The sequence below is a fragment of the Martes martes genome (assembly GCF_963455335.1).
Source record: "Martes martes genome assembly, chromosome: 2".
Classification (NCBI taxonomy): Eukaryota; Metazoa; Chordata; class Mammalia; order Carnivora; family Mustelidae; genus Martes; species Martes martes.
Genome location: NC_137889.1, coordinates 56,061,768 through 56,075,513, shown reverse-complemented (window position 1 = coordinate 56,075,513; position 13,746 = coordinate 56,061,768). Strand labels below are relative to the sequence as shown.

Sequence of the window (13,746 nt, the reverse complement as noted above, 5' to 3'; positions counted from 1 at the left end):
ACCCTTTCAAGATGGGCATGGCTTCTCTATCCTGAGTAGGTGGTCACATGACCCCAGCTGGGCCAATCAGAGTCCCCCTAGGTTTCTGTACCAGAATATCCAGAAACCAGCCATGTTCCATGCTGACCTGGGGTTCCTGGGGGCCATCGTGCTCAGCACAGGGAGAAACTGTGTTTCTGACGTTTATAACCAACATAAGCATGTGTTGGACAAAGAATATAAAATAACACAGTGGGTATTTGTGGGTATTTGTCCTGTTTGTTTATCATATACTGCTTTCAGGGGGCTCTTCATCTTGTGCTGGACGACAGGCTGGGTACCTCTCCTCTGAGCAGAGAGGATCAGATCCTCCCTCCTTGCTGTCCCATGCCCTGACACCCAGGTGAGAGCACGGGACTTGAGCTTAGCCAATCAGATGCTTAGGCCCAGGCCTCAGAATGTGGGGTGTGGGGAGCATGGGTGACTCAGTCAGTTAAACATCTGCCTCCAGCTCAGGTCATGATTCCAGGATGCTGGGATGGAGACCCTGCTTCTCCCTCTCCCTCTGCTGCTGCTCCTCCCCCCTACTTGTAATCTCTCTCTCTCTCTCTCTTTGTCAAATAAATAAATAAAATATTTATTTTAAAAAATGTGGTGTGCATGAGGCCCAGAAGGCTAAATGGTTAGGATCCATTTATGGTCACATGGGCCTTGGAGGCAGATGTGAAGTACAGGGGAGGGGGCATTATCTCAGCCTGGTCATCGCTGTAAGGGACTGTTGGAGGACATGATATGTAACAAGGAATTATATTTGGTTTCCATCCCCAAGTTCTGATACAGAACTCCTGAAACCCTTGGCATGTCCTAAGTGATGCCATGAGAATGAGGGAGCGATGAGAATATTTCTTGTTGTCACGTCTGGGATTAGTCCTTAGATTTTTGTTGTTGTTGTTGCTTTTAAGATTTCATTTGCTTGTTTGTGAGAGAGAGAGAGAGAGCAGGAGTGGGATGAGAGGCAGAGGAAGAAGCAGGCTCCCCGCCGAGCAGAGAGCCCAATGAGGGACTCAATCCCATGACCTGAGCTGAAGGCAGACGCTTAATGGACTCAGCCACTCAGGTGCCCTTGTCCTTAGTTCTTGAAAGACTCCTAGAGCCAGAGAGGTGAAAAGAGTGTCCTTTTAACTGCACCGGAGTTTTTGTTAATGAGGGGACTCATGGAAAGGGAAAGCCCACTCTGTGATGAGAAAGTTGGAACTTTCAGCCCCGCCCCTGCCCTGGGAAGTGGAAAAGGCCTGGAGATTCAGTCAATGGCAAATAGGTAATGATTTAATCAATCATGCCAATGTAATGAGCCTCCATAACAACCCTACCTGAAGGGGTTCAGAATGCTTCTGGGTTTGTGCATACACAGTAATTCTGGGAGGGCGACACACCCGGAGAGGGCATGTGAGTTCTGCACCCCTTCCTCCCACGTTGCCTTATGTACCCCTTAATTGGCAGGTGAATGCAAGTAAATGCTTCTCTGAGTCTTGTGAACCATTCTATCAAACTAGTGACTCGGAGGAAGGGGTTGTGGGCAATTCCCAATGTACAGCCAGTAGGTGAGAAGTATGGGTAAAAATCGGGACTTGTAGTTGGTGTGGGAAGCAGAGACAGTCTGCGAGAATGAACGCTTCCCTTCCGGGGTCTGACACTGTCCTTAGCTCAATGGTGTCCAAATTGAGGGAGATTGTAGGACACCCAGTTGGTGCCCGCAGAAAACTGGAGGGCTGTTTGGTGTGGAAAAATCACACATCTGGTGTCAGAAGTATTTTGGGGGCATTGCATGAGTAAAAACCTAGCACCTCACTGAGTCTGTCTCGGACAAACCATTTAATTCACAGGGTCTTGCGTCCCACTCTTTGTTTTCTGGAGCTGCCTTGGTTCTGCCTGTTTTCTCCCTTGGGTCTCTACCACCCGCTAATTCAGTGAACTCCTTTCAGCAACACTGTTTCCTGTTGATTAGACTGAGAGCCCTGACTGGAAGGGAAGGGGGATGTATAATTCATCTGGGGAGACAGAATCCATCCCTGAGGGCTCAGCAGTGTCCTAAAACAGCATGCCAACCAAAAAAACTCTCCCCTCCCCACATTTCCACACGCCCCTGAGAGGCAGATGGGGCCCCTCCAGCTGAGAATCACAGGGGCCCCCATTTTGAAAGTGCGGCTGTTGCAGTGTCCACCCTGCAGAGCTATAGAGAGGATGATAAGAGAGAGCGAAGGGAAAGGGCTTGGCAGACCATCATGCATCTTATAAACTTAAATTCAGGGCAGCTCAGGTCACAACAACTCACACCTGAATTTTTTTCTTTCCTTTTCTAAAGCAGCTAACTTTTTTTTCTTTTTTTTTTTTCCGGTGAGGGGTCAGTTGGTCTGGGGCGTGGAGGCAGAGCTCTGACAAGGCAGGCTTTTCCAGCTGGGTTTAATCGTAACCCCCCATGCTTATCTTAAACGGAGGGTTGGGGGTAGAGTTGGTGTTTCAGGCCTGACCTCCGGCGGTGGCCCACGCAGGCTGTGAATTTCTAGTGCATGCTCTTCACTGGCCATTGGCAGGAGTGCCTATGACCCGGGCTGAGAGGCTGGGGGACACAGCCCTGTGCCCTACAGAACTGCCCAAAGGAGCCAGGGAGCTTTTAGGAGCTGCCAGAAAACAGGTTTTCTCTCCTGTCAGAGGTTGCCATGGTGACAGAAGCAGGAGGGGACACCCGCTGGTTTGGACCTACATAGCTCATCTTTATTCCATGTCTTGGTCTGAGCTGGTGATGGGAGGGAGCTCCTGAGATGATGGAGAAATGACATGTTGCAGAGACTGGACCCTGGTGGGGGTGAACTGTGCTGGGACATTATGTGTGTGTGTGTGTGTGTGTGTGTGTGTGTGTGTGTGTGTGTGTTTATACTGTTGCATGTGAGCTCTGGATGTGCAGAGGGGGATGATAATAAGGGAAGGGGGATGGTACCAGTGTTGTGCACATCGATGGGATCTTCCTCAAATGCCTGCCCCCCCACCCCCATGATCTACAACCCTCAGGGGACAGCTCACCTGCAGGGGCCGAATGCTGCCCCCGCAGAAAAACCCTTCACTTCCCACTTCCTGGAGGTCATCTATTTGCTGCCTAGATGCCTCCTCCCAGCAGCAAGCCACTGTGAGAATCCAGCCATGTCCTCTAAGAGTCCGAAGCTGCTGCCTGCCTTCAAGCCTCGGCTCCATCAGTGGACCTCTGTCTGATCGCAGGCACCCACTTCATGCATGTCTGTTCCCTCCACATGGAGACGGCTCTGACCATCCTTCTTCGTTTTAATCCGTAGCTGTTATCATGCGTCATACAACTCTGATGTTATATCAACATATAATTTGTTTACTTGCATTTGTTTACTTAAATTGTTTACTTGCTTATGGTGCATTTCACCCCCTAGAATGTAAGCTTCACGAGGGCAATGATGTTCTCTTGCTCATTCCTGTGACCCTAGCACTCAGAACACAGCAAGTGCTCAGTAACCTTGTTGAATGAATGAATGGCCTGTCTGGGCCATTCACAAAGATGAAAGCTCTTCACAAAGATGAAAGCTCTGCTTTCAAGCTCAGCCAGGGGTTGTTTTCATGCAAAAGTCCTCAAGGATACCTCACCAGCCAGGTCATTCTTTGCATCCCCCACCCCCACCCCGCACTGGCCTCCATCATGCTCCCCGTACATTCCCCTGTTTGACCTTGAGCTGGGGAGTGTCCTGCCTCCCTGATCAGATGGCTAGCTCCTCAATAGGAAGAGCATTGCTTTCCCTTTTGCGTCCTAAATGCAAGGCCCTACAAATAGTAGGTGCTCAATAAATGCTGGGGATGGTGATGCTGTGAATCAGCGAACACATCATTCCAGCTGGGGTAGTTAACCACCAAATCTGTCCCACAGAAGACCTCCTGCAAGTCATAGGTAACACTTTCAAGGTCAGAATGAGTCTGAACCGGGAAGCAGGGTGGCTTGGGCGGCTGGCCTCAACCTGATGTCTTATCCTTGCCCCATAACCTCATGTTTGAACATGACCAAGTCTTTGAGCCAAACACCACCTCATTCTAGAACCTTCTGTGTTCTTTCTGAATGCAACCAATTGCTTCTTCCCCTAACAAAAAATTTTTTAGCGCTTTTCTGCACCAACTAGTCTAGGTATTTGCCATTTCTCTCCTTGGGCCCCATGAGTTACATTGTGATGTAGCTTGTAGGTGGATGGATGTCTTCAGCATCCCTTCTGTGGGGCCTATCCCAGTGTCATTTCAGTATTTGGAAGGGACTGTGAGTCCTAGCTCCCTGCCCATCACTCTCACCCCCAGGGATGCTCATGTGACCCAGACTAAGACATTCATTCCAGCCCTTACTCATCCAATGGATGGGTAGAAGGCCATGCAAGGCCAGTCTGTATATGTTCATGGGATTTAAATACAGGCATTTGAAGAAACAGGGTGGCTTTTCAGCTGGAGATTCCAGGGTGCATCTTTCTCAGCCTCATGGAGAAAACTCATTTGCACTAAGAAGGAATAAGACTTTAGGGAGGAGAACCAAAAGAGGGGCAGAGACAGAGACATGTCAACATCTTCAGAGCCATTGGACCAAAGTTTCTGTCCAAAGACAGAAACTCCCACACCTATTCACTAATACATTCTCTCCTTTGCTTGAGCTAATTTAAGCTGCACTTATGTCCCCTGTCATTAAAGGGGCCTGAGTCACCTCCCTGTACTGACTGTGGGATCTGTCTAGGCACAATCTGATTCCAATTCCTCCCCATACTTCTTATGGCTGCTGGTTTGGTACCACCAGTTCAATTTTAACACCTATTTTTGGTATAAATAAAAGAAATACATGAATGGCTATTTCCTCTCTGACTAAATACAGGAATAAAAATACAAATTCCTAGAATCAAGAGGAAGAGGGGAAGAGAACCATTTTCTAGTGGCTACCATGGGCCAGGCACTGTGCAAATGTCTAGTTGAACCCTTGAAATGGCCCTGAGGTAGGAAGAGTATCTAGAGTTCCCCTGCCTGACAGATCATACACAGGTAAGTGAAGAAACTACCATCTGAGCCCAAATTTTCCCAACTCCACCACTGTGACCATGTCCCCACTGGCCTCATTTGTAGAAAAGTAACAGGAACACATGCTTTATAGTGTTTCAGTGTTTTAAAGCCCAGGTTCTTAGGAATCCCAGGGGAAAATAATGCCATTTAAATAGTCATTTGGTAATACTTCATTTTCCTATAAAATTGATCTGGGCAGTTGAGGAGGATGAGACCCAAACAGCTAGACTGATGCCCCCTTCTGTTGATACTGGTGAGCCAAACAGCATGAGGGCCTCTCTCCTAGGCTAGAGCCTGCCTCCCAGGGCAGGGCCTGGCAAGTGAGGGGATCTGAGCCTCAGGAAAGTTCTGCCATTCATGACTATGACACCCCCCCCCCAGGACAAGTCACATGACTTCCTAGAATGTGAGTGACGTGCCTGGTAGGGGAGACAGAACCGATTTCTTTTGACTGTGGTGTTGCTGTTGGGGGCCTGGTGGCTCCCAGGCCAGTCCCAGGGGCATGGGATGCCCAGACCTGAGGCTGTAGGCACGGGAGGATGAGCCGATGGGCTGAGGCCCAGTTGGGGATCCCAGGGGGTGCAGGGTTCCTAAGTCCCCTGAACTTCCCTGCTCCAGGCCACCCAGGCAGCCTCCCAGCCAGGGTCCCAGCCCTGACGCTGGTAGATGGGAAGGAGACAGCCATTTTGGACAAACCCAGCCCAGGGTCGGAGAGAAAAGAGCCCCTAGTCTGAGAGTCAGCTCCAGAGACCCTGTCCCATCCGGAGCGACCCAGGTGACTCATTTCCCCCCTCAGGGCTTTTGCTTCTCCCCTGCAAAATGCGCAGTTTGGGCACAGCGGCCTCCACACTTCCTTCCACCTTGACACTCGCAGAGTCTAGACCATAGCAGGCAGTGGGTGGTCGCCATGTCCATGAGCTATGAGAGCAGGGCAGCAGAGGAACCCACTTACCCACACTCCCCCGGGGGGTCCCCCCGTGAAGCTCGGTTTCTGGTGTCCTGTGCTAATGGTTGTACCTCCACTTCTCATTGAGAACTTCTGTTTCCATACCTGGAATAATGAGAACAATCACAATGATTTTTAAATCACCTCTACACGAAAGTTCACAAGTTTTTCCCCACACACTATGGTCTGGGCCAGAGAGCCCTTCCTGAGAATTCAACCACAGACAAACCACAAACCAGAGATGTCTCGAGACTCGCCTGGGGTCACACAGCTTTGTTAGTGGGGTTGCCTGGGCTCGGATTCCTCTTCTGACTCCATGTTGAGGTTGTACTGTCTAGAATACAGGGAAGCCTTGCTTCACCTCACTGGGATACTGTGAGGCAAGATTCTATAAAAAACACTCGTTCAGACCTTTGCACATTCAAAGTGCTCAGCCCATCCTGAATAATTGATGGGCTCTGCTCCCAGCAGCTCAGAGCAGACACACAGGCCTCCTGCCACACACAGGGCTGGGAACGTGGAAACCTTTCCTGTCATTTTGCCCAGTGAAAGAAGTTGCCCAGAAAATCACCAAGAAAGACTTGTGCTTCCCTATTGCTGTGGGGAGAGGCCCGGGGCTCCTGGGTTCCTCAGATCTGCAGATCTAATTTATGGCCTCAGGGAAAGGAGAGAAGAAAGCACAGGGCTGCTGCAGGGAGGGGCCTGCTGGGCCACCCCGGGGTCGAGGCCACAGTGTCCCCTCCAAGGCTGTGAGGTCCTGGGAAAGGGCTGCTCTGCTCTGACAAGCAGGGAGAAAGGTGCCTGAGAATCCTCAAGTCCTCTGGTGGGGAGGGGTAGAGAGGGGGGAGGCTCAGGGAAGTGAGGCGGGGGGAAGGAGCCATGGGAAATTCAGAGTCTGAAGCAGGGGGCCTCCACCAGGGAGAGCTGACGGAGGCAGAGACGCCCAGGAGGGGGCTGAGGCAGCCCGTTGCTGCTCCAGCCCACTGCTGCCTGTGACCACAGCACTTTTCTGGCCAAAGGCCATGGCACTGGGGATTAAGGGGTAGAAAGCAGACACAAAGTGGCCTTTAAAGCAATTTGCAGAGATCAAAGTAGGACACAGTTCAAGCGGGTGCTCTGGCTATCAAAGTAGGGAACATTTCACAGCTGACTGAAACTCAGGGTGCCATTTCACCACTAAGGGCGCTGGGGTGCCCGTCGTCCCCCTGTGGGGTGAGGCCCACCGAAGTGTCTCCAGACGGGAATATGTCTCAGCCCTCACACAAGGCTGATTTAGGAGTATCCAGATCCACAGGATAATTGGCTTCAACTTCAAATAAGCAGAATCAACAAAGTTCAGCTCAAATGGGAATTTGTTTTGATGATAGGCTTTCTATTTTGCCCTGCGTTACAAGTTCCAAAGCCTAATGGTTTAGCAAGGACTTCCTAAGAAGTTTCATGGTGTGCTCTGGGCTTGTGCAAATCACTTCACTTTCATACTCCGTCTGGGCTTGCGGACCTCTCCAGGGACTGAAGGGCCCTTAGCATTGCCCTGTGTTTGCGCAGGGCCCGTCCTCGGGAGCTGGGGATGGGGGGCAGGGGTGATTCCAGACTGGACTGAGGCTACCTAGCAGTGTCTAGCCTGCAGCTAACTCGAGGGCAGGACAGCAGCCACACTGGGCTTTGGAGGGAACAGGTGGCTCTGGCAGAACAGAAAGTGGGATGTGTGACTTTGCTCCCCACTCCAAATTCATACCTCACAGAGGGTAGGACTCGGTAGTGGGAGAAACAGATAGGGCAGGTTAGGGATGGGGCAGGGCTGAGTGTTGGGGGACAGGGGCTGATAGCCCAGTCCCAACACTTACTAATTCTACCATGTTGGGTAATTGATTTGATCCTCTAGGCCTCAAGTTCCCCATCCATGAAATGGGGTTCATACTGGAACCTACTTCAAAGCTTTGGAAGGTCCCAATGAACTAGAGTGTACGTGAATTCTTAGTCACGCCACTAGTCACTAGTCTGACTAGTCTACTAGTCACTAGTAGGACTGTCCCCTCGCATCCATGACAACACTTGGCTGGGCCTCTCCTTGGCCTATCAAAGGGCGGAACGGCTGCCAAACCATTCAAGTGAGCTCACGTACGTCTGTGTGCTCCACAATGCTCGGAACATCACTTTCCTGTCAGCTCAGTACTCTGAGCTGCTCGAATGGTCTTTCCTATCCTGCAACCCTGATCAGACTCCACACTCCTTAAGGGCAAGACCATTGTCTTACCTGTCATACGGTGTCTATAACTGATCTTAAAACCCTTCTGCGTGGTTTCATTAAGCTAGCTGCAACAAGGGCGCATGGTGATCGGGACTCCCCCCTCCTGGCCCGCTGCCTCAGGCAGAGGGTCTGCGCTCCAGGGGGACTCTGGCAGGTGCTCTGGCTGTCCTTCCCTCTGCTCCGCACCGGGCATTTGATAATTAACAGAGTAAATGTTAGAAATGCAGTCTCCTTGGTGAAAACAGGTATTCAATATATGTGAGTTGGCGAAAATTACTCGAGACATCTTGACCTGGAAAGGCAGGGTGAAAGACTCTAGTGAGCTCTCAGGGGAGGCGTGGTCAGGACACCTAGTGGGACAGATGGCTGCGACCTCACCCAGTCCAAAGAACAAGCTGCATGAATCCTGCTGGGCCTGTCTGCAAATAGTTGTTCAAAAAATGTCTATAGTGGCGCCTGGGTGGCTTAGTCATTAAGCGTTTGCCTTTGGCTCAGGTCATGATCCCAGGGTCCTGGGATCGAGCCGCACATCGGGCTCCCTGCTCGGCGGGGAGCCTGCTTCTCCTACTCCCACTCTCCCTGCTTGTGTTCCCTCTCTTACTGTCTCTCTATCTGTGAAATAAATAAAAATCTTTTTTTAAAAAAAGTGTCTAAACTATCATATGATCTCTTTGATATGAGGAAGTGGAGATGCAATGTGGGGGGGTTGGGGGGAGGTAGGAAAAGAAAAAATGAAAGAAGATGGGATTGGGAGGGAGACAAACCATAAAAGATTCAATCTCAAAAAACAGACTGAGGGTTGCTGGGGGGAGGGGGGACGGGAGAGGGTGGTGGGGATATGGACATTGGGGAGGGTATGTGCTATGATGAGTGCTGTGAAATGTGTAAACCTGGCGATTCACAGACCTGTACCCCTGGGGATAAAAATACATTATATATTTATTAAAATAAATTAATTAATTTTTTTAAAAAAGTGCCTACATAGGGGAATGCCTGGTTGGCTCAGTCGGCTAAGCGTCTGCCTTCAGCTCAGGTTGTAATCTCCAGGTCCTGGGATTGAACTCATGTCAGGCTCTGAGCTCAGTGGGGAGCCTGCTTCTCCCTCGATCTCTGCCGCTCCCCCTGCTTGTGCTCTCTCTCTCTCTCAAATGAATAAATAAAATCTTTTTTTTTTAATGTCTACATATATGGCACAATGTGGTCTGAGGCTTGCTTTCATCCAACCTGCTAATGAGGTTCACCTTCACCTTCCTTGCAGGGGTTGCCATCCAACAAATAAACAAAAAACAACCCAGCCAAACCCTAGAGTTATGACTTAAGTCAGTTCATAGAATCTCAGTGTCCCCAGGGCACCGCATATGTCAATGCTCACCAGACTAAGGAGGTAGTGTCACTTTCCTTTCACATTGTGGGGGTGAAGGGAGGGGGAGAGTCAGGGCCCTGAGAGGCCTCCCAGGCAAGGAACCTGATCCAGGATCCAGAACTCTCAGGTGCTCATCGCCCTGAGAGTTCCCCAGCTGGCCTCCGGGGCTGAAGTGCTCAGCTCACACTCAGAGGCTCTGTTGGTTTCCTGGAATGAGGAAATGCTGCTCGGCCTTCAGTAAGCCCTGAAACTGTGGCCACAGTGAAGGTCACTGTCTGGGCCCATTATGTAGCCGGAAAACCAGCTCTGAGCTGGGCCATCGTTTCGAGGTCTCAAGGGACAAGACGTATGAGGAAGTCTTTTGGGACTCATTACTAGCTCCCACAATTAGATCGGATTCTGGGTGTGTGGGGGGCGGGGTGGAGGGTGGATTTCTGACCATACTGGAGAGATTATCTTGAAGAAATGGAGCTCAGGCTATACCGCTGGATAAGCTGAACCCTGGCCCCTTCCCAGGGCTCTGTAAAGGCTGCTGGGCAGGGGCCTGTGGGGAGGAGGCCCCTGATGCCAGAGTGCTCATTACTCCTCTACCCCTAAGGATGAGAACCTTTCCTGGACTGGGCAGTGCCCACAGGGAGATGGGCTGCTGCCCTATGCACTCCCTTCCCTAAGGGCTTTTCCTGGTTCCTGGGTGAGCCTGTTCCGTGGTTGGGGTAGGGGGTCGGGGAGCATTCAGAAGGAAAGCAGATGGTGTGGGGAGTGCAAGCCTCTAATCTCTCCTCTTGCCCACCTTCCTTCTCCTTTCCTCTCCTTTCTCTCCCACACTTCTCCAGAGAGAAATGGGGCAGGGGAAGGGGGCATGTGGGGGGAAGCTCTGGGCTTTCATGCACCAGGGCAACTGTCCTAACCATGGAAAAGCTGACATTTGCAGCCTTCCAAACTCAGGTTGGCAAGTCGACCCTCTAGGGCAGCCCAAACTCTACAGGCTGATTGCCAAGTTCCCGACTCAACCCCTTTCCCACCTCCCATCTCATTCTCCCCGCTCCCACCCTCTCTGTAGCCCCACCTCATACCTCCCGAGGTCAGCCCGAGCACTGCTGCAGAATTTGCCTCTTCCTTCCTTTCTCCTCACCCCAATCCACGGCCCAGGGTACATTTGCGTATTGAGAGCCATCCAGGCTAATCCTAGGAGATTTCCAATTAGTAAGAACTCCCTCAACCTTATTCTATAAACCAGGGAGCAAACCGGTCAGCTTATCATTCATCTTCCAGCTTTGCAAGCAGCTCAACATCCCAGTCAAGCAAAGAGCCACAGCCAGTTACAGCATAGCTCCCAGAGGGGTCTGAAAATTCCAGATGCTCTTGTGGGACCACAGGAGTTTTCCACTAGCAAAATTTACCTAGAGAAAACCACCCGAGTGTGTGAGGAGCCTAACAAGCAGTTTCTCCCCCCTTGGCCTGGGGTTCTGTGGGTCTCTCTCAGCAAACAGTTAGGCACTGCCTTAATTTACTTCCCCATCAGAGTCTTGTTTTGGAGGGAGGCCAAGCTGGTAGATACGGAAATGGGACTATTCATCTTGTGGAAATCCATGCATGTATTTGGGAGGACAAGAGAGAAACAAGTGCCTGAAAAGTTGGGGGACGTCTGGTGGGCAGGGAGGAGAAGGGAGTGAGGGAGAGCCCTTCTTTACACTTGAGACAAGTGTGGTTGAAGTGAGCCAGTCCGACTGCAGAGCCTTTCAGGTTCCTGACGCAAGAAGTGGATTTCCTGTCTGCACGGGGTCCCTCAGGATGGTAACGCACAGTCCCCAGACACAGGATAAGCCCTGCCACAGAGCTCCCATGTTCTCCGGGTGCAACTGGTTTTCTCCCCCTCTCTGGACCTCTTCCCTCGGATCTCCTACAGCAGTCTTCCTTTGAGAGCACTGTCTTACGAGTCAGGCACATGAGGCTGACTCTCCCTGCTCTTTCACTAGCTACCTGAGCCATACAGAGTTACCTAGTCTCTTGGAGTCCCATCAGCAAAACGGGAATACAGTGTCCCCTCCAGGGGCTATTGCGAGAATAAAATGGCCAATGGATGACAAGAGTTCTCAAGCAGTGCCTGCTCGGTAAATGTACTTAGAAAAGAGTTGTCATCTTTATCCACTCTAAGCACAGCTCATGGCTATTCTGCCAAACCTCTTAAAAACACACTAGCAGAAATGAGCGGTCGTGGTCGGGCTAGAGGCGCCATGGCCACCTCGCTCTTCCTGGACTTTGCCCAGCACTCTCCCCTCTCCACCCCTTGCCTGGTGGGCGGCAGGACCATCTCTGGGGCATCAGAAGGGAAGCTGCTTTGGAGCCCTGGCTCCCTTAGGCACTTAGGGGATTCTGCTGTTGATGGTGGCCTGAGCTCATCCCACCTGGGATTCACCAGGAATGGCTGGGAGTTGATGGCAACTTAATCTGGGAGAACGTGCCTGTGAGTTTAAGAGGAGGTCATGACCCACCAACCTAGAATCAGCCTACCTTCCGGACCTTCTCAGGAGGAACCACATGCCACAGAGAAGGAAAACCAGACACAGACGATAAGGGATTATTTTAAAAGCAGAACATCCAACCTGACTTGGTAGAGGGAGACACCTGTGCCCAAGCCAAGGACCACAGACCTTCCTGCCTTCTCTTAGTGAACCCTGGGATGGGCCGGGGGCAGTCTCAAGGCTGACCTGCTCCTTCCCCTGGGGCCCTTTGGGCTGTGCAGTTCCCTCTGATCACACTGGCCTCAGCCTTTCAGAACACCCAGGGCCCAAGTGCCCTGGGTCACTTCTTCTGAGTTAGGGATTGCTTCCTTGGGGCAGGACCTTGATGTCACTGTGCCTGAAGTAGGTTGGAGGGGATAGGGCGGGCTTAGAGACGACAAACAGTCTGGGAATAGACCTGGAGGGACTGAGTAGGGCTCCTCCCTCTCAGTGTACCCCAAATCTCCATCCAGATCTTAGCCATGGAAGGGGACAGCAAGGATGTGGGAGATAGAGTCCAGCTGGCTGTCCCATTCCCCATGAGACAAGTGAGCCCCCAGCGACGGTGAGGCAGGACTCTGCTCTCCTGCGGGAGGGTTGCAGGGTGTCCACTCCAGGGTGCTTTGGGATCTGTGCTCGCCAGCCACTCCCCCCCCGCCCCGCCCCGCCCCGCCCCGCCAGACTGCTCTCCGCTTGTGCCTGCTCTAGGGACCTGCGACCCCAAGCCCCCTCCCCTGAAGCCGCCTTTGGGCCACAGCCGCACCACCCCCAGCGGGGCACCCAGCTTCAACCCCAGTCCTGGGAACGTCTCGCCCCGGTAGCGAACCCACCTTCCGAGGCGCTCCAAGGCCCTTTCCAAGGGAGTCACCGAGCTCCGAGGCTTCTTCTCGGGACGTGGGCTCCGGGCGCCGCAGCCTCTGGCCCCGGGCTCGGGGCTGAGCTGGCTTCTGCCTCCCTTTCTCTCTGCTCCCGTGAATTCTCAGCACTATTCTTTTTTTTAAGGGACTTTTTTTTTTTTTTTTTTTTTTTTTTTGCGTTGCGTCAGGGCGGTTGCCTGGCGACGGCGGAGCTATTCCACCCTGAGCGGTTTCAGTCCGGTCTCCGCCAGCCTCTCATTCAAGACTGTCTGCCCGCTGCTCCCGAGACCTGAGACCGGGGACCTAGGGGTCCAGCAGAGGGGCAGCCGGGTCCTAAAGCCCCATAGTTGCTCTTTCCCGCCAGGACCTGAACCGGAGCCGCCGCCCAGCCACAAGGAGAAGCAAATCACACACATTTGCCAAACCCTAGACGAAACCAAACCCAAATATCCCCTTTTTAAAAAATTTTATTAAATCCGAAACCAAAGCAGTCTTCCCCCCCCACCCCACCCCCACCCCCAGAATGGCAACGTGGCTTTGCCACTGTCAGCAGTTTGCCTGCATGGAGGGGGCAAAAGAACGACCTTGCAGCGCGCGTGGGCAAGCCCAGATCCGACACCCCATCCACAGGGGGCTTGAGTTCAAATTCGCAGCAGCTGGTCCCATTACGGAGTGCCTAATACACGCCCCACCATCCCAGCGCCTCTGCAGGGAGCTGTGGGCATTTCCAGCTTACAGATGAGGAAACTGAGGCT

The 13,746-nt window shown here is 52.1% G+C and overlaps 1 protein-coding gene across 1 annotated transcript in view; it reads right to left on the bottom strand.

The window, feature by feature from the left end:
* The window catches only part of FAM167A (family with sequence similarity 167 member A), a 44,531-nt gene extending 31,416 nt beyond the window's left edge, over positions 1–13,115 (bottom strand). The window contains exons 1-2 of the mRNA XM_080797604.1: positions 12,965–13,115; positions 6,029–6,127 (exon numbers count right to left, since the gene is read on the bottom strand). The gene's annotated coding sequence lies outside the window, so the exon portion shown is untranslated. The remainder of the gene's footprint in view (positions 1–6,028; positions 6,128–12,964) is intronic.
* Positions 13,116–13,746: the final 631 nt, after the last annotated feature.